The following is a 19,193-nucleotide window of genomic DNA, read 5'->3' on the forward strand; positions in this document are numbered from 1 at the left end:
GAAAAAGAAAGAAAAAGAAAAAGAAAAAGAAAGAAAGAAAGGAAGAAAGAAAAGGAATGGTGACAGGGAGGCAAGCAGGGAGTGGAAGGATCATCCTTCTCCTTGCATTGCAAATCTAAGGTAGGAAAAATAGGACAGATAGGAAAAATACAGGGCTCTCTTTGCAAAAGTAGAATAGGTGTCCTCCTATCTGATATGATTTGAGAGGGACTCCAACACCTGCCAGCCCAGGGATATCTAGCCCTGCGGCTTGCTCGAGCCTGCTTCTCGAAATTCACAGGATGTGAGTGTCCTTTCCCTGACTGAGCGTGGTCCCCTACAGCTTTCTCTTGCCTCTAATATCACTCATTAGCACCTTGCCCACATCTGCGTATAAATAACTAGATATGACCTTGAAAAGCACTGAACTTCTTCCCAGGGAGATGAGACATAATTAAGAGTTCTGATGTGGGGAAAGAGATAGAAAAATCCCAGGCATTGCACTTGCCTTGGCAGTATGGACCACAGAAAGGGGAATCATGGACAGCCTTGGGCATGGACACTGAAGGCGCATGGGCCAGCATAAGGGCTTTGCAAAGGCGTATGGAGATGCTCTGGAGGCCACTTCACCTGAGGGCCAACTTGATGTGGACGCTGGTACTGAGCTTGCTCATGGGACCCCGCACGAAAAATTATAAGGTTAGAGTGACTCCTAATATAAACTATGGACTTTGGGTGATAAAAACATGTCCATGTAGGTTCATTGATGGCAGCCAGTGGACAGCTCTAGAAGGCCAGGCTGAGAGTGGGGAGAGGCTGTGTGTGTGTGTATGGGAACAGGGATGTATGGAGAACTCTGTATTCTCCACTCAATTTTGCTGGGAACCTAAACCTGCTCTAAAAAATTAAGGTCTATTTAAAAAAATAACAGAGTTAGGATCCCAAGTGGTTACCTTGTTTACTCTTCTAGTCTGCAGCTACCCACCCAGAAGTGTTCTTTCCCTGCCCCTCACCACTTCATGATCCTAAAGTGTCCCATTCTGTGCTGGCAATGTTTCCAAGGATTACCTTGGAAAGACATAATCACAGCTTAATAAATAAGAAGGTATAAATGTGTGCATTTATACATGCAAAGTGGTGGGAAGATGAGAGAAAGCATGTACTCTGCAGCCCCAGCAATCACATAACAGAGCTAATAAATACTCTTCATGTTTTACTCTCTTAGAGCCATCACCTCTTTACCCTTTGGACCAAATATTGTGACTCCCCCAGTCTTTCAAATACATAGCTCCATCTCTTTGCAGATGTTAATTTTACTTTGTTTACTGTGAACACCCTGGTTTTCAAAATATACATGTGAATCTATTTTCAAAGGTTTTTTTTTTCTTTATTTCTATTACTCCTCCTCTTTACAAAATGAATACTTGGCTTACTCTTCAAAACTGTTATCAGACCTTCAAGGTTGTTTTACTTGTGATCCAAAGGGCTTCTTCCCTTGTATATTCCTGGAAAGCCAGAGGGTACAGAGGATATTAATTAGGTGTAAAATAGGCCCTAAAACTGATGTCAGAATAGCCTGGCTGTTCTTCACTCCCTTTATCTCTTCCTGCATATATGGGAAGGATATGTGTTTTTAAAACGGGTTAGGGGGCACCTGGGTGGTTCAGTCAGTTAAGCATCTGCCTTTGGTTCAGGTCATGATCTCCAGGTCCTGGGATCAAGTCCCACATTGAGCTCCCTTGATGTCCCTCGGTGTTAGGGATGAATCACCGAGGCCACACAGGGCAAGGTTAGCTTTTAGGGATGACCACAAATACCAGGGTCACTGGTGCCAGGGTGAAGTTGCTTTAGGAGGGTGGTTGACACTCCCCCTATGCTGGGCCTCACCTGTCCTGCTTGCCACAGTGCCATCGTAGTGAAAATTCAGCCTTCCTCTCTGGGTCTGCTCCAGCCCAAGACAGCTCCAGGATGGCTCCTGGCCAACCAGATCACTCTTCCACACCTGGATCTCAGTCAACAGCTGTTCCCTCACCCACCAGCTTTGCAAAAATGCAACCAAGGAGTCTAAGGAAAATATATTTTAAAAGACATCCCTGTGTCTTTTCTCACATAGGCTGTTGGCTCTCAAGCATTGGCATCCATGGGTACTTACACTCCATATTCAAAGATGGGATCTCGGGGCACGTTGCACGTGACTCCAGACTGCCTCTACTTCCCCACGATGTCACCTTTCAGAAGTCATTCCTCCACATTTCAGTCTAAGTGGGAGTCTTTGTCCTTAATGCCTTCAACTCTCGAACAGACCAACAGGATGGCTCTATCTTCCCAGGGTCAGCTCACAGATGAGTGATTTCTGTCTGTGTCACCAACATTATAGAGGAAGAAATCCTGTGTAAACAGACAATTGGGAAACTGAGTTCAACTTTTGACACATGTGAAGGCTGCCTACATAGCTACAGGCTAGCAGGGCCGAGGACTTGGGCAAAGCGTTCTTAGTTAATGAAAAGAAGCCAAATCCACGATGACATAATGATTACCAGTGTATCTCCTGCTGTGTGTACGCGCTCTGGTGTCTCTGGGAGGCTTCCTGGGAATAGCAGCCCTATAATTGCCAAATAGAAGGATTGCAGGGGGAAGGTGACCAGCTCCTTGACTGACTGGCTCCACTCCTCCTCTAGATGTGAAGAGAGTAGGAGATGAGACCAGGCATGGGGTCATGTGCTTTCATGCCCTGTAGCTGTTTCTGTGCACAGGCTCATCTTTTGCTCAGCCCATTGGCAAAGCTGATGCGGTTTGTCAGGCAGCACACGTGGGAGCCCCAAACAGCAGGTGCATCTCCCTGGAGCATAGCTCCCCAAGCAGGAGTGTTAGAGGGCCATGGCCCACAGTGATCCTTGCTGAGGTGTGGCTTCTGGGCTGTGGGGAGAGCCCGGCAGCAGAAGCTAAACCACCAGAGAGGAAACACAGAGGCTGGAGGCTACTTCGTGGTCCCATTAGTTCCTGTAGTGCATTCTCTCTCCTGAGCCCTGCCCTCCCGGCAGAGCCTGCAGACGACTAAGAAATAAAAATAAAATAGAAAATGGCATGTGCCTGTTTGCCTCTGTGGTTTTTATCTCTGTTCCCGCAGAAAGGGCTGCGATCCCTCAGAGCTGCAAATAGCCGGCCTCGCCAAGGCCACACTGGGGCCACTCCAGGCCGTCAAGCATCACTCCTGCCGGAGCACCTTCCAATGCGAGAAGTTCACCCACTAAGGAAGGCAGGAAGGAATATGGGCTCAGTCCCTACTTCCAAGGCTTCTTGTCTTTGACCTTGTTTTTCTAACCCAAACTCTGGACATGTGGTGTCTGAAAAGGGATTTTTGCGCTCCCAGGGGCATGAGTCAGTGGGGAGAAACGCGGTTTAGAAGTACAGATGTTGGAATTTCTGGTACATTTTAAGAACAGCAAGAAACAACAGTAGTTCTCAAGTCAAAGGGATGTGATGAAAAATTATATCTGCACTACTTAAAACCTGCAACCTTGGACAAAGTATTTTACTGTGACACAGTTTTCTCTCCCGTAAAAGGGAGGAATAATACCCATCTGATACAGCTGTCCTAAATGTTGAGATAATATATAACATAAGAGAGAGGAGAAAAAGCATCACTCTAAATTACCAGAGTTACTTTCTAAGGAATAGGAATCCTACGTACGGTCCTTTGTTCTTCTGAGCGTCTTCATGGGTATGCTGGCTTTTCTTAGTAAAGAAACAAGAATTTGGACTTTGGGAATAGTCCAGGAGTGATTCCCTGAGGAAGGGAATGGAAGCAGGGAAAGAAATTAGAATCTGGTGAGATGGTGTGGGGTTGGGGGAGGAGGACCTAACCTTTAGAGACCTTAAGGCTTGATAGACCAGAATTCAAATCCGGCATCTAATACTTAGTAACTGTGGAGCTTTGGGAAGTCATTGGCCTTTGCTTAGTTCCGTTTTTCCCCACAGAGAAAATTGGGATCATAATTTTTCCCTCTTGGGGCTCTCGTGAGGAGTTGATCAGGTGATCATTGTGAAGGATCTATTGTTGCTATTGTTGTGAATGGTACTGAGACTACATGGTCTGATCCCCACTGCAGGAGACAGCTTGGCAGAGGCACATTCCTTGCTCGTTCAGCTAAGAATGGGCACATTCCTGGACCACCTTCTGCAGAGTCCAGTGTCACCTTGGATACAGCTGGGAGAGCCCCAGGGAACACCTCCACATTCTGGCAGGAGCTGCCACAGCCAAACTCCACCTAAATCTTAGGCCCGTCTCCTTCACATTCTCCCCTTAATTTTTTTTTTAATCCAGGAAAGCTACATTTGCCTTCTCAAATGGGATGACAAATGTAAAAGACCCAGATTTATGTAAATAAACTAATGTATGTGAAAGTATTTTGCAAACAAACTCAGGAATGTTATGCAAAAGTAAGGCCTTGGAATTATTATTACCAGAAGTAAAAGTCTTAATGCATACAAGGCTGGATATTCCTTTTTTTGTGTCAAGTATGGTTCTCTTCATCTAGGCATTAAGGAGTTAAAAATAAATCCTCTCTGGAGCTCCATATAGTTCTCCAGGGTAGCTGAAAATGAGCACCATTTCTATACATGGCACAGCTGTCTGGCTTGTGCCCTAGTGGACCCACCTGCTATAACCTGGAGGAACAGAAGCTGTGTCTACCTCCTGTGCCCCTCAGACACCAGGAACCTCCAACCCAGTGGCAGACCGTACCTGCTGGGCCCATGACACAATAGTGAATAAAAAAAACAAAAAAGCAAAAACAAAAAAAAACAATACATACAAGTATATACAATATCACTCAATTCAATGCCTAAACATATGTACACATGTGTGTTGAAAACAAGAGTTAAAAGAAATATATCAAAAGATGAGATTAGAGAAGATTTGCTTACCATGTGTGCTTACTATCTTTAGAATAGACCAAAAAAAAAAAAAAAAACTAGAAGAGAAATCAAGCCGTCTCTGGCTTATTAATTACTATCTGGTGACAAATACGATTTCTTTACCTGTTCTCTTCCTCCATCTAGATTTGAGTATCTTGAGACTAGAGATGCTCCCTGCTGTTTCTTTTTGTTTACTGCCTGATGGTACTGGGCTTTTTGCACATGAAGGCAGTTGACCACTAAGTCTAAGAAGAACAGCTGATATCACCATTTCTGTAAAGCCCTATGATTAATCTGTCAACAAAACGGCTAGCAGCTCACTAGGTGAAATCCTGCAGCATTGAAGGTGACAAAATTCCCAGCGCAGAGGAATAGCCAAAAAAAAAAAAAAAATTAGGGTCAAGCACACGCGAGTTCCAATCCCGACTTTGCCAGTTAATAGTCAAGCAAGCTGACTTGGCCAAACTTGATCAATAATAATACCACTCCTCGAGGTGATTATAAGAATTAAAGGAGGTACAGTGCCTGGCAAGTTGTTGGTAGTTTCTCTTCCCCTTCTTGAAAGCATGGATCATTTTACTAAGAAAAAGATATTGTGAATAATTAAAAATTGTCACCAGCTCCCACGGTTCATTAAATATCTTCTTTGGAGGAACTCAAAGGATTTAAAATTAAATTTTAAATGGTATCTGTGTGGACAGAATCCACCCACATCTGGAAAACTAGAGGTTGAGCCTTTGTTCTTGCTGCCAGCAATCAGGTTGTTCAGTGTTTCTCTGAAAACCTCTTGCTGTTTCATCAAATCTGATTGGGGAGGGACACTCGATTCCCCAGGGTCTGGGGTTAAGCGTTAGATATGAAAGTCACATAGAGACCAGAAGAGATGAATAATATGCCTCAGCTCATTTATTTTCAAAAGCTTTTTGAGGCACCAGAAGAGGCGGATGGGAGGAACTTTGAAAGAGTAACCAGTTTTATGAGGCGAAAGGATAGCATTTTCATAATTTAATACTGGAAAGCAGGATTATCTTTGAGAAATAGATATTGGAACAGGAGTAAATGTCATTTCTTTTGTTTCTCCCTTATAGTACAAGGACATTGCAATGACTGTGTAGGGCCATATGAAAGTTTATTTTGTATCCCACCCCATCTCTCCCAATCATCCCTTGTGCTGTGACTCTTTGGTTAAGCAGTGATATTTTTTTTTAAAAAAAAGTATTTTTCTTAGTGATCTACTACATATTTTTTTCATATTATCTTTTTTTTTTTTTAATTTTTTATTTATTTATGATAGTCACAGAGAGAGAGAGAGAGGCAGAGACACAGGCGGAGGGAGAAGCAGGCTCCATGCACCGGGAGCCTGATGTGGGACTCGATCCCGGGTCTCCAGGATCGCGCCCTGGGCCAAAGGCAGGCGCCAAACCGCTGCGCCACCCAGGGATCCCCTTTTTTTCATATTATCAAAACAATTCTATATTCTTTCATTTTGACATATGAAAACTGAACCTTTGCATTGCCCCTGTTTTGAAGGTGGTAGTAATAATTCACTTGGTCTATTGGTGCATTTAGCAAACCAGTCATACTAGCAAAGAAAAATTATAGCAATAATGATTGGATTTTGGTGTGCATTATTCAATGTTATTTAATGCTAATCTGCATAAATTCCACTTAAATGACCCCATTCCCCCACCACACTTTGGGAAACACTGCTTCTGTCCTATCATCCATGTTCCAGGATCCTTGATCTTTATACTATCGAATCCTTAGATTATGGTTTTTGTACTCATGGTCTCAAGATGGCTCCTCTATGTCCACAAGATAAGACATCTTCATTCCAAGAGGAAGGAAAGGTCAAGGACCAACAGAGTAAGTGTTCCAGATAGTTTTTTATTTTTCATGAGGAAACAATAGTTTTCCTAGCATTTCTACCCAGTAGAATGCAACTTGTGTCTTACTGGCCAGAATGATGTTACAGGTTCATTCCCAACTACAAAGGAAGCCGGGGTGGGGGTCATCCTCATGAGATGTATTTCCTGTGCAAATATATCAGGTATCCCCAGATCCATTTTCATCCTTGGAGACAGCCCTCCTGGTGTGCTCTTTTGCCTGCCTCCAACCTGCACAGGATATGCTCTAGGCTTGACGCTCAGCCAGAAACATAGGACACTTCCATTTCTTCCATCCTGGGAGTTTAATTCCTCTAATGCAAGATCCTTTGTTTCTTGGATGCTTAGTTCTTGGTTTGCCCTTTCTCTCTCTCTCTCTCTCTCTCTTTCTCTCTCTCTCTCTCTCTTTTAAGGTCCACATCATTCAGTAGCTTTCTAAAAGGGAGAAGTAAATTTTGGAGAACTTACATGTCTGAAAATATCTTTTATCTAGTTCTAGTGTCGTATTTGAATGATAGCTTGGATGAGTAAAATTCCAGATTGAATATATAGATGTGTGTGTTTGTGTGTGTGTGTGTGTGTGTGTGTGTGTGTGTTGCTTTTGAAGTCTTTGCTTCATTGTCATCTAATTTTCAATGATGTGATTCAGAAGTCTGATTCCATTCTTATTCCAGAACTTGTTGGTATGTTCTACTTTTTCTCTCTGGGGGTTTTCAGCATGCTGTCTCACAGTGTTCTAAAAGTTGGCTTGGTTCCTTATTTATTGCGTTGGTTACTTGTGAGCCTTTTAGTCTGGAGGTGAATGTCCTTCAAGCCTAGGAACAGTTCTCATACTTTTCTTTGATCATTTCCTTCTCTCCATTTTCTCTGTTCTCTTTTACTGGAATGACTGTTAATGGCATATTGCATCTCTTGAATTGCTCATTTTATTTTCTCGTTTCTGTTGTCTCTCATGAACCATTGCTTTTACTTAGAAAAAAGATTTTATTTATTTATTCATGAGAGAGAGGCAGAGACATAGGCAGAGGGAGAAGCAGGCTCCCTGTGGGGAGCCCAATGCGGGACTCGATTCCCAGGACCTTGGGATCACACCCTGAGCCAGAGACAGATGCTCAACCACTGAGCCACCCAGGTGCCCTTGTTTTTACTTTTTATTCTTCTTTCTTATGATTAGTGTTTACATAATACATCTTTTTTCATCACTTAACTTTTAACCTGTGTCTTTCTTCTCAGAGTACATCTCTTGTTGTGGGGAGAGGAGCACCTGGCTATCTCAGTCGGTGGAGTGTGTGACTCTTGATCTCAGGGTCATCAGTTTGAGCTCCACATTTGGCAGAGAGCTTACATTTCTTTTTCAAAGTAAAAGAACAAAAATAAAGTATATCTTTTGTAAACAAATATAGTAGGATATTGCTTTTTATGCAGTCTGACAATTTTTTGCAGATTTGGAATTCTACTTTGACTGGCTGTCCAGAGACTTGAAATATAAGCTTGTAGAAAAATGATTCCCAAATTAGGAATAGAGAGCAGACTGCCAGAGTAGATATGCATAGAGGTGAGTATAATTCCAACACTTTGCTAAGTGAAATAATTTGTTGAACCCAGAAAGCTTCAACAGATCATGAAAAGCAAGGTTTAAGATAAAAGGCAACCTACTCAAAGGCTAACATGGGCTGTGGATAGAAGCAGCAGCTGGGGCTCCTTTTCCAACAGCTGCAGAGCCTCGCGAGTTTGTACGTCTTTGATGCAGAAGATTATCAACATACTCCTCATACTCCCCCATATTCTGCTGCTGTCTTTCTCAGGTGTTGAGAAACCAGCCTAAACATCTCTTCCCCAAGGATCACTTCCCTGACCTAAACTAGGTTCAAATTCCCCTGCAGTAGGATCCCCTAAATACCTGTGCTCCCTCCCCATACAACATGCATCACAAATAAAATAATTTGTCTAATATCTGTGTTCTTTGGTAGATCAGGAAACTTCCCGAGGGCAGGGATCATGTCCAGAGTTTCCAGGACCCAAACCTGATCTTAGCGAGATGCTCAATAAACCACTGTTGACTTGAGTTGTTAATTTTATTGGTGATGCACACACACGTATGTATATTGGGAGCATGTTGGTATTTGAGGGCTCAGTGTGGAGAAGTGAGATGGCTGGGTGGAAGCTTAAGATGGGGTCCAGCCGCAAGATATTCTTACGGCGTATCTTTTTACTAAAAACCAGGCACTGAGGGAGTCAGATGGAAGAGTAGAAACAGAAGGTTTCAGAGCTGAGCAGTGAGGTACTTGGTCTATGACATTCCTTATGTCACTCTTGTTGAATAGAAGACAGGACAGAAAAGTCAGTGTCACAGAGCAACCTCTGCTTTTCTGTGGCTGGTACAAAAAGATGGAAACTGAAAGTCTTTGAATCCTGGCCATCATACAGTCTAGCCAGGACCAAATAAGTCATTTTACGTGCTTAGTGCTTCGCTTTCCTCTTGGTGAAAATGAAGAGGCAGAAAGTGTGTTTATGGCAGTGATAGCTGTTATCTTATTTTCCCCAGAGAGTGAAAGTTTATCATTTATCTTTAGGCGTAAGAGAACCAAACACAAGAACACACTGTCTTGGGATCCCTGGGTGGCGCAGCGGTTTGGCGCCTGCCTTTGGCCCAGGGCGCAATCCTGGAGACCCGGGATCGAATCCCACATCGGGCTCCTGGTGCATGGAGCCTGCTTCTCCCTCTGCCTGTGTCTCTGCCTCTCTCTCTCTCTCTCTCTGTGTGACTATCATAAATAAATAAAAATTTAAGAAAAAAAGAACACACTGTCTTGATTTAAAAAAAAAAAAAAGGTTCTCAACATGGGGGGAGAGGACTACGCAGCAGTGACATTTGGTTCGAAAAATTTGGACAGTTTTTCAGAATTCTTCAAAAAATTAGATACACATGAAAGAGAGGGAGTTTGCTTGATTTTTCTCTATGTACTCTGTGTGTGTCTGAAAAAGACAAAAATAAAATGGATATGGAAAATGTTCTTAATTGGTGAATTTAGGTGAAGGGTAGATGTGGGTGTTTCTTTTAGTATTCTCTGATTTTTCTCTATGTTTGAAATTTTGCAATTAAAAATATCATCATAATTAATAAAGGCAAAGCTGTGTATTTTTAAAATATTATATTTACTCCATCCAGGGAGCTTGTTAGAAACATTATTTGCCTAACTCCACATTCCTCTCCCCAAATTCTATCCCCCTACTCACCTAGAATACATAAGAATCTCTGCTGGTGTGACATGGCCAAACCCTCCCCCCAGACATCTAGTTAGTCAACTAAGAGCCACTGCTCCAAAGGCAGTGACATTGGAGCCACCTACCAAAGCAGGTTATGTGCCATCATTCTCCTAGAGTTTTACAGGCTTTGAAGTTTTAGATATAATCTTCCTTAGAGGCAAATGGTTGAAGCAGATAAGCCTCTCAAGGTCCTTTGATTATAAATGTGTCTGAATGCTGAGGGGTAAGGCTTTAGAGTCTCTGGAGTAAGTATTACAACTCTCTTTCTTCTCCCTTGTGATTTGACCACTTGGATTTTTGAAGCTGGCACATACCTTTTGTTTTGCTCTGCTTTGTTTGCTTTTCTGCCTCCTGAAAGAGCTATGATCTGATCTGCCCCGCAAAGTTGCTAGTGGCAGCATTCCCAGAAGCTCCCACCTCCAGATGATGTCAGACTTCATGTGACCCAACCACCACACATCCAGAAACATTACATCATTCCAGGATGTGATTCCTTCTAATGCAGAGCTTATTGTTACCGTGCTGCTGTTGCTGCTGTGACCACTAGGAGCAATAAGCCATAACCTCAAGTGGAGTCAGCTGTGTCCAGGTCAGCAGTCAAGGCTAGAGCAACAAGAGACTCACCTGAAGGTCATATTGCCCTCACCAAGACATGGTGACTTCTGGGGCAGACCACACAACACGTAAACATCTATAAGACATTCTACAATTGACAATCAAAAATGAGAGGAAGGTGGCGTTTTCCTGGCCAGATGTGGTAGCACGTGGTTGATGTGGAGTTCTGTTCTGTGGAGTCAGGTATTTTGGTCTGTCAGGGATGGGCAAATTATGTGGGCAAATGTTAGAATGAATCATCACTGTTGACTGTCCAATGGGGACTGATTCTGAGTCTAAAACTCACATTATGGACAGGAACAGTACAAGAGGCCTTTAAGGGGCATTAAAAGACAAGATCTACTTTAAAGATATTTGTCAGCCACAGTCACCTCAAAATAATTAGAGGCAAAGTCTGGGGATAGAGCGAGAATAGTCAATACCCATCTGTCAAGCTAAGTATAACCAGTACAATAGACCTTGAGCTTTTCCCATGTTCCAGGTGCTATGTCAAGCACATAACCAGGTAAGGAGGTCACCCTTTGCCTTACAGTGGTCTTAACCTTATGTCCTAGGGGGTTCCCACCAGAGTCCAATTTATCACTGCTCCCCACCTACTAACACTGAGCGCTACTGGCTCAGCTTCCTGCCATCTGGAGCAATTCAAATACATCTGCATTTGGATCAGCTCGAGTGCTTCCCAGAGGCAAGCTCAGGCCGAGGAAGGATGGTCTCAACACATGGATCCCAGGAACCTGCAAGCATTTGGCCGCCATGTCAGATCTGAGGAAAGCGGGGGACTATTAGTCCCACACCAGTTCACCAGGAACTGCAATCCAAATGTCTCCTTCTGCCATTATTTCCTCTGAGCAACAAGCCTTTGGTTTCTTTGCCATCTCTACAGCCTCGTGTAATTTCTCTCATGTGCTGCCTCATCTTGCATCTCTGCCTCTTATCTGATCTGGAGAACTGAGAAAGCTCTTCCCCAACCCACCCCCAGTTGTACTTTGACTCGGTTTCTAGAAACTAGATCAGAAGTCCAAGAGGGATTTGCCTCCCTACTTCCTCACGAGGCCGTGTTCCCTGGTCTAGCTACCCCAGTGAGCTGAGGCCCCTTGATGGCTGTCTGCTGCCTCAGCTCTGGTCTCCTAGCAACCCTCAGCCTTCACAGTTTGGGACAAGGAGGTGTCACAGGGAGCCAGGGTGGCAGAGGTGAGAATGTGACGAAAGCTCTGGCTCCCAGGCCCTGAAGTAAATCACTGCTGCCTCACAATCATTGATATTACAGAAGGGATTGGCTTTCCCTGGCATATTTAAGAATCAGCCCTAAGGGTAGCAAATCATTTGCCAAGGAGTGCAGGGCTGTGCTTTGGTGCCAGAAGCAGAAACTTCTATTTGAAAGATGCTTAATGATTCCTTACTTAGTCTGCCCTAAGGACCGATGAAAAAACAGTAGGGTCGAACACAATATCCTTTTGGTACAAGGACAGTTAGACTGACTTGTCCTTCATCAAAGATGTACTTCACTTGTTCTTTGGGAATAATGCCATTTTAAAGCTAGACGATATCTTAGGACCATGTCACTCAAGTAGAGTATTTTTTGTAATCTGGTAAAACGAAGCCCAAAAAAGTTAAATGACTCACTTGGGGGCTCTTCCAATAAGGAAAAGTTGGAGTTTGATAGAACGCTATCACCTGAGCAGCTGAAGGAGCAGCCCAGCGCTCCTTCTATGACCTCACGCTCCCTTCCAGAGACAGTGTAGATGTGCTCTGAGCCACACTGGTTCACAACATGGTCAAGGGCATGGGTTGCAAAACAGCTGGATGTTTTCAGGGGTAAGTCTTATGTTATAGACAAAACAGGACTAATTGAACCATGTGACCCATGTGCCTTGCCTCACTAACAACATGTGCTTCCTGGTTGAGCTAACTGGGACAGAAAACAGTGAGGGAGTATTTTAAAAATGTTAAGACTAGACTAATCACTATCCACCCATGAGTCTGGTTTTGAAAGATGGACCTCTGGCTTGATTTTGAGTTTGGAAGTCAGAGGAATGGTGTTATTACCGTACACCAAGTTTGAACTGTCTCTGTGCTAGTCAAAATTCTTCACTGTGACAAAAATGTAACCAAACTACCTTTAAATAACAAAAAAGCAGGAACTAATAGGATCATGTAGGTAGGGTAACTCAGGGAACCTGTGAAGCTGTAGGAGCCAGGGCTGAAGGACTAAAACTGGGATTTGTTACTCCCTATGGCTTTCGGCTCTGGGTCTATGCTTAACTCTCTTAATCTCCTCTGGTAGCAAGTCTTCTCTATTTGACTAGAGGGATGTCCACGGTCATCCAACTTTGTATTCTTCTGGCACCATGCCCCCTGAGACATGACAGTTATTCCTTTGATTTCAAACTCCTAAAGACATGGGTAGGACCCTAATAGACCCAGCTGGATTTCATATCCTCTCTTGAATCATCACTGCATCTGGGAGGAACACGAAGCTGTGATTAGCCAGACCTGGGTTATTGACCCACAACTCTGAGAGTAGGTGAGGGATGGAAAGGGTAGTTATAAGCCTCAGATGTAACAGAAAGCTTGCCCTCTTATGTAACAGAAAGACAATAGCTAGCACCAACCATCCACTACATCTTGTTTTTTCTAACTGCTGGCATTCAACACAGTTGCCATTATGTCATGCTACTCCTCCCTCCAGCCCACAAGCATAGATATGGACCATTAATAAACTTGGATGATGATGCTGGCAGTCCAAGGAATTGTTGGCGAGCTAATCAGCCTTGTCAAAATTGATCTATCTCAGTGGACCCTGCAAGAATCCTCCAAGGACTTGTGGGCAGGAGACAGTGTGCTGCAATGAAGAATGCTAGAAGGGAAAACAAGGGATCTGGGTTTTGTCACTGACCAACTCTGTAATCTTAGGCAAGTCCCTTATTCTATTTGCTTATAAAACTGGAAGAGTTGGCCCAGGAGATCACCAAGACCTACCTAGCCCTCATACTCTACAGGTACATTTCCGGTGCCCCAACAGAGCAGGTCACTGCCCCCTCTAGTGGTTAAGTTAAAGTAGGAAAAGAGGTCAAGTGTATTGAAGAAAGGAACAACTTCCTCCACAGTTTGATGGGCACATTCCCTAGGAATAAGGTCAAAATGCAAACTTCTGGGTGCAGGAGGACACCATTGCTTTGTCAGATGAAGCCCTTGAAAAGTGCAAAAAGAGAGCCCTCTCTCCTGCCTGGCAACGTTGTAGCCACTCCACCATCCATTCATTCACCATGACACTGTGTCCAACCAGTAGGTGTTGGGAAAAGGAAACTGATCATAGAGAGAAGAGGGAGGGGGAAAAACTGGGTTATAAGTAATAGCTTATTAAACTCAGTAAGAGTAAATATCTCTGTAGACAGAGAATGAGAGGGAGAGAGGTTAGCCTCACAAATGCTATTGATCAAAACTCATTTATTCCAGAAATGTTAATTGACCATCCACTGTGTTCTAGGCATTAATTGTGATTTATAGCACTGAAGATAAGAGGAGTCACAATTTCAGCCCTCCTGGAGTTTATATTCTAATATATAACACAAACACTATATAAATATTGATATAATAAGTTCCAGGGAAAGTAGAAACCTAGTGTGTTCTCTGTGCTCATAGCAGAGGATAGAGCATAGTCCTTGACTTTGGTATCAGAGGTCTTCCTGAGGAAGTGATCTTTAAGCTTACTTTTGGGAGTACTACCCCTGTGATTTATAATAAGAAATACATACATTGGTTTCTTCCCCCAGTTCCTGACACAAGATTCCCGAAACTCTTATAACATCCTGGGCAATAAGGGCATCTTTTTTTTCAAATAAACGACTCTGGCTGGGCTCCTAGATGGCTCTTGGATGAGGACTGGTCACTGGAAAGACCAAGTTATGATTGAAGGTTGGCATTTTCAGCCCTACCCCACACTCTGTTGAGATGGAAGAGGGGCTGAAAATAGAGTTAATAATCTATCACGCCTATGTGAGGATGCCTCCATAAAATCCCAATAGTATGGGGCTCAGAGAGCCATGTCTATTTTACCACAATTATTTTTTTAAAAAAATACTACTACTACTCTACTATTTATACAGCAGTGGCCAAAATTCTCAACTACCTTGGTGTGTATCTTGCCCAGAGTGTGAGAATATTTAGTAAGAAAAGATAAGTCAGAAAAATTATGGCACACAACCCACAACATAGAAGTCCTTGCTCTTGGGTGAGAAAAGGAAGGGGCTCTTTTTCCATTAACCTAAGCAATTTATCTACTTCTGTATATGTCTATTCCTATTTCCTATAACTTCAGGAATTCTATTTCATTCTCTCTATCTAGGATCATAAGTCTGAGCTAGGATATAGAGAATAATATTTTCAACATAATTAATCATAGTATTCGGTGAAGAGTTAAATCCAGCTTTTGTCTTTATTAAAACAAAACAAAAAAACAATTAGCAGGGTTTTCCTGGGTGGTTCAGTTGGTTGAGCATCTGACACTTGGTTTCAGCTCAGGTCACCATCTCATGAATCATGAGATGGGAGCCCCTCGATGGCCTCCATGCTCAGTGAGGTCTGCTTGAGATTCTCTCTCTCTCTGCCCCTCCCTCCACTTGCGCTCTCTCTCTCTCTCTCTCTCTCTCTCTCTCTGTCTAAGGTAAATGAATGAATTTGTAAAAATTTTTTAAAGATAAAAAGATTATATTAGCCAATGAGTTGGCCCAACCCATAATTCTCAGAAACATTTAACACAGAGAATAAAAGCAAATGTAATTCACTAGTACCACTTGAAAGTGCCTGGTAGTAACTGTAATTTGCATCATGCCCTACAGTCTATAAAAAGCTGTAACCTACTGCACATTATTTTATTTGACCCTCATAATAACCCTACAAGGGAGTTAAACAAGTATCATTGTTCCTATGTTAAAGGTGAAAATGAAGTCTCACTTAGGATAAATTACATATCCAGGGTTAAATAAAGAATAAAAGGAAGGGCAAAGACTCAAACCCAGAAGGCAAAAATCCATTTTCTTCAACTGTGTTATGAGGTGTCCCTTAGCACTTAGAGCAAACTGCTTAATACAAAAAGCAGGCCAAGGACTCTATTCCTTTTAAATATATGCACTGATTTCATTGGCATTCAGATTTTCATGCTTTGCACTTTCACTATATTTTTTTTCTTCAAAATGGGAAAAAAAAACACCTCGAAGCTTTATTCTGAATAAAAGTCAAATTTGAATCGTAAAAAAAAGAAAGACTAAGAGAGTTCTGTTTCCTGCTGGAAGGAGGACTAAAAGTATCTAACAATCTTTCAGCTTTCCACCTCAAAATGCTGAGTAAAATATAACAAATCCTCTGTTAAGTCATAGTTGAGGGGGCATGAAAACAAAAGGAAAATTGCTCGGGCTGGGAATGAAAGGGAAGCTGACCACAGAGAAAGGAGCTTGCTGGCTCTGCGGGGACAGCAGGCAGTGTCAATCAGCCCCGGTTAATCAGGGGGACTTCAGTGTCCACCTGGGAAATGATGATTATGCCTTGGGCTTGTTCAGTAGGGCGCTTGGCTCAGAGATTGTCCTAAGATCTTAGGACACGAAGGAAACTAAGATTTTATTATCTATCTATCTATCTATCTATCTATCTATCTATCTATCATCTATCTTAAAGGTTTTATTTATTTGAGGGAGAGAGTGTGCAAGAGCCAAAGGAGAGGAGAGGAAGGGCAGAGGGAGAGGGAGAAGCAGGCTCCCCTCTGAGCAGGGAGCCCAACACGGAGCTGGATCCCAGGATCCTGACCTAAGCCAAAGGCAGACACTTAACCAACTGAACCACCCAGGCACTCCCTCCCCCTTTTAAAAGATTTTATTTATTTATTTGAGAAAGAGAGAGAGAGAGTCTAAAACTAAGATTTTAAAAGGAGTGCCCTCTTAGCAAGGGAGTAGTTTAAAAACAAATGCACCTTCTAGCATAGAGATTTAGCAAGAGAGCTTATCTGAGTAGACCTGGCTCTATGTGGAAGAAATCCTCCCCCCAAATTTACCACCACCCCGGGATCAAAGGTTGGGAACTACTATTTATTGTGACCTACTGTGTGCCAGACACAGTGCCAAGACCTTTTTTCTTAAACCCTGTCATGTAAGCAGTTTGAACAACACTCAGTGGGCCCTCAGAGACACTCAGAAGCAAGGCAGTGCAGTGACACAATTATCGAGGGTGGAAGAATGACACAAATTCATTTGTCTTCAGCCTTCCTTTCAATGCACAGAGTGGTAACATCTGGGAAATTACTGAATGCTAGAAACATCAAATGGTAGGGGGTAGAACCACCTAAAGCTGAGGACCGTCTATATTTACTCCAAGCTTCACATTTTCTGAGGGCCCTCCAAGGAAGCTAACTGCCATGTACTCTTTTGTTTCCTTGGATAAATGCAGTACCATTCCTGGAAAGTTTACCGACTAGTTAAGAAATACTGTAATTGGAGGTGGCTGATTCTGGAGCCCAACCCAGGTAACTCTAGTAGCATTTCTACATACAGCATGTCCTTTGACAAATGGGATGGTATCTTAAAATACAGGATGCCCTGGGGTGGGAAATTCTAAAGAATAGCAAGAATTTTCTGCTTTTTCTCCATCATCATCAACTTATCATCATATATTCACATTTTATATGTATATACATAAAATATATGTATATATAATACTATACTATATTATATATATAATACTATACTATAGAGATTATATCACTCCTCCCCACTGTCCTAATATCAGTTTATCGAGTTACCTAACATTGAGCCATAGACATATACATCTCTTCAAGAGAAGCAGCTCAGGGACACCTGGATGGCTCAGTGGTTGAGTGCCAGCCTTCGGCCCGGGTGTGATCCTGGAGTCCTGGGATCGAGTCCTGCATCAGGCTCCCGGCATGGAGCCTGCTTCTCTCTCTGCCTGTGTGTCTCTGCCTCCTTCTCTCTGTCTCTCACGAATAAATAAATTTTCAAAAAATCTAAAAAAAAAAAAAAGGAGAAACACCTCAGAATATTTGATAAAGTAAGTGTTGCTTTTTAGATTTTTGATTATTTACAATTACAAAATTGTTAGTAGTTGTGTTAAGGAATGAGTGGAGTTTTTTTATGTGTAACTACTATGATTTAGGATTATGCAAGCTTTAAGAACCATTTATATGAAAATAGAATAAACCTGTGCTTAGGTGTTTGCTTTATAAAAATAATCTCAGAAGGACTTATTTCAAATAATGAGATCCTTTAAATGCAATCTTTATAGTGGCTCTGTCCCAGAAAGTCTATCTATAAGACCAGATAAAGTATTCACTGTATATATGTGTACATACATATATACTATATATACATATATATCCATACACACATAGGATGAAGTCCTTGTATCCAGAATATAAAGAACTCTTCACAACTCAATAAGAAAGTAACCCAATTGGAAAATGTGCAAAAGCCTTAAGCAAACACTTCACAAAGGAAGACGCATGGATGGCTTATCAGCCCATAAAAATACACTCAACTTCATTAGTTATCAGGAAAAAAGCAAATTAAAATCATGACGAGAGATCTCTACAGAATCATGAAAACAGCTAAAATTAAAATGACTGACAATATCAAGTGTTCATGATAATGTGTAACAACTGGAACTCTCAGGTGTTGTTGGTAAGAGTGTAAAATGGTATAACTATCTGTCTCTAAATGTAATAAAACAACTATCTTCTGATATGGCAATGCCAGTTTTAGGTGTTTACCTAAAAGATATAAAAAATATATGTCTACACAAAGGCTTGCACATGAATGTTCAAAAAAAAGTTTTGTTTGTGATAGACCCAAACTGAAAACAACCTCAAGTCCATTAACAGGTGAGTGAATAAACAGATTGGATATAACCAGACAAATGGATATAAAACTGAACAAATTTCTAATATATACAACAATATTGATAAATCTCACAGAGATTTAATTGAGTGAAAGAGGTCAGACACAAAAGAGTGTATACTTTTTTATTCCATTTATAGGAAGTTCTAGAACAGCCAAAACTACCTTATTACTATAGAAGTCGGTGCTTTTCTGGGCCAGGGCTTGGATTAGTACAGGCCAGGATTGACAGCAAAGCAGCAAAATGAAACTCTCTAAGATGATGGAAATGTTCTCTCTATATATATATTATACATTTTTAAGTAATCTCTATGCCCAATATGGGGCTCAAACTCACGACTGTGAGATCAAAACTCACAAGCTCCATGGACTGAGCCAGCCAGGCACCCTGGAAACATTCTATATCTCGACTGGGCCAAGGCAACATGGATGTACATATTTGTTAAAACTCATCAAACTGTACAATTAAAATCTATGTAATATACATTTAAATAAAGTTGATTTTACAGGAATAATCATTATAGATTACTAGCCACTTTCTGTTATAGTAAAGGACTTTTGATACTTTCTTATGTTATAATTCCTAACTTCCTTCCAGAAAACATATTACTGTAAAATCAGTGGTTCTCAA

General features: G+C 42.0%; 1 long non-coding RNA gene across 1 annotated transcript; it reads right to left on the reverse strand.

The window, feature by feature from the left end:
- Positions 1-1,381: 1,381 nt before the first annotated feature.
- LOC121472139 lies at positions 1,382-17,585 on the reverse strand. Its single transcript, XR_005982782.1, has 3 exons — positions 17,452-17,585; positions 2,132-2,367; positions 1,382-1,484 (listed from the first exon to the last, which is right to left on the reverse strand). It is a non-coding gene; the product is annotated as an uncharacterized LOC121472139 (long non-coding RNA).
- Positions 17,586-19,193: the final 1,608 nt, after the last annotated feature.

Source organism: Vulpes lagopus, chromosome 11 (assembly GCF_018345385.1).
Source record: "Vulpes lagopus strain Blue_001 chromosome 11, ASM1834538v1, whole genome shotgun sequence".
Lineage (NCBI taxonomy): Eukaryota > Metazoa > Chordata > Mammalia > Carnivora > Canidae > Vulpes > Vulpes lagopus.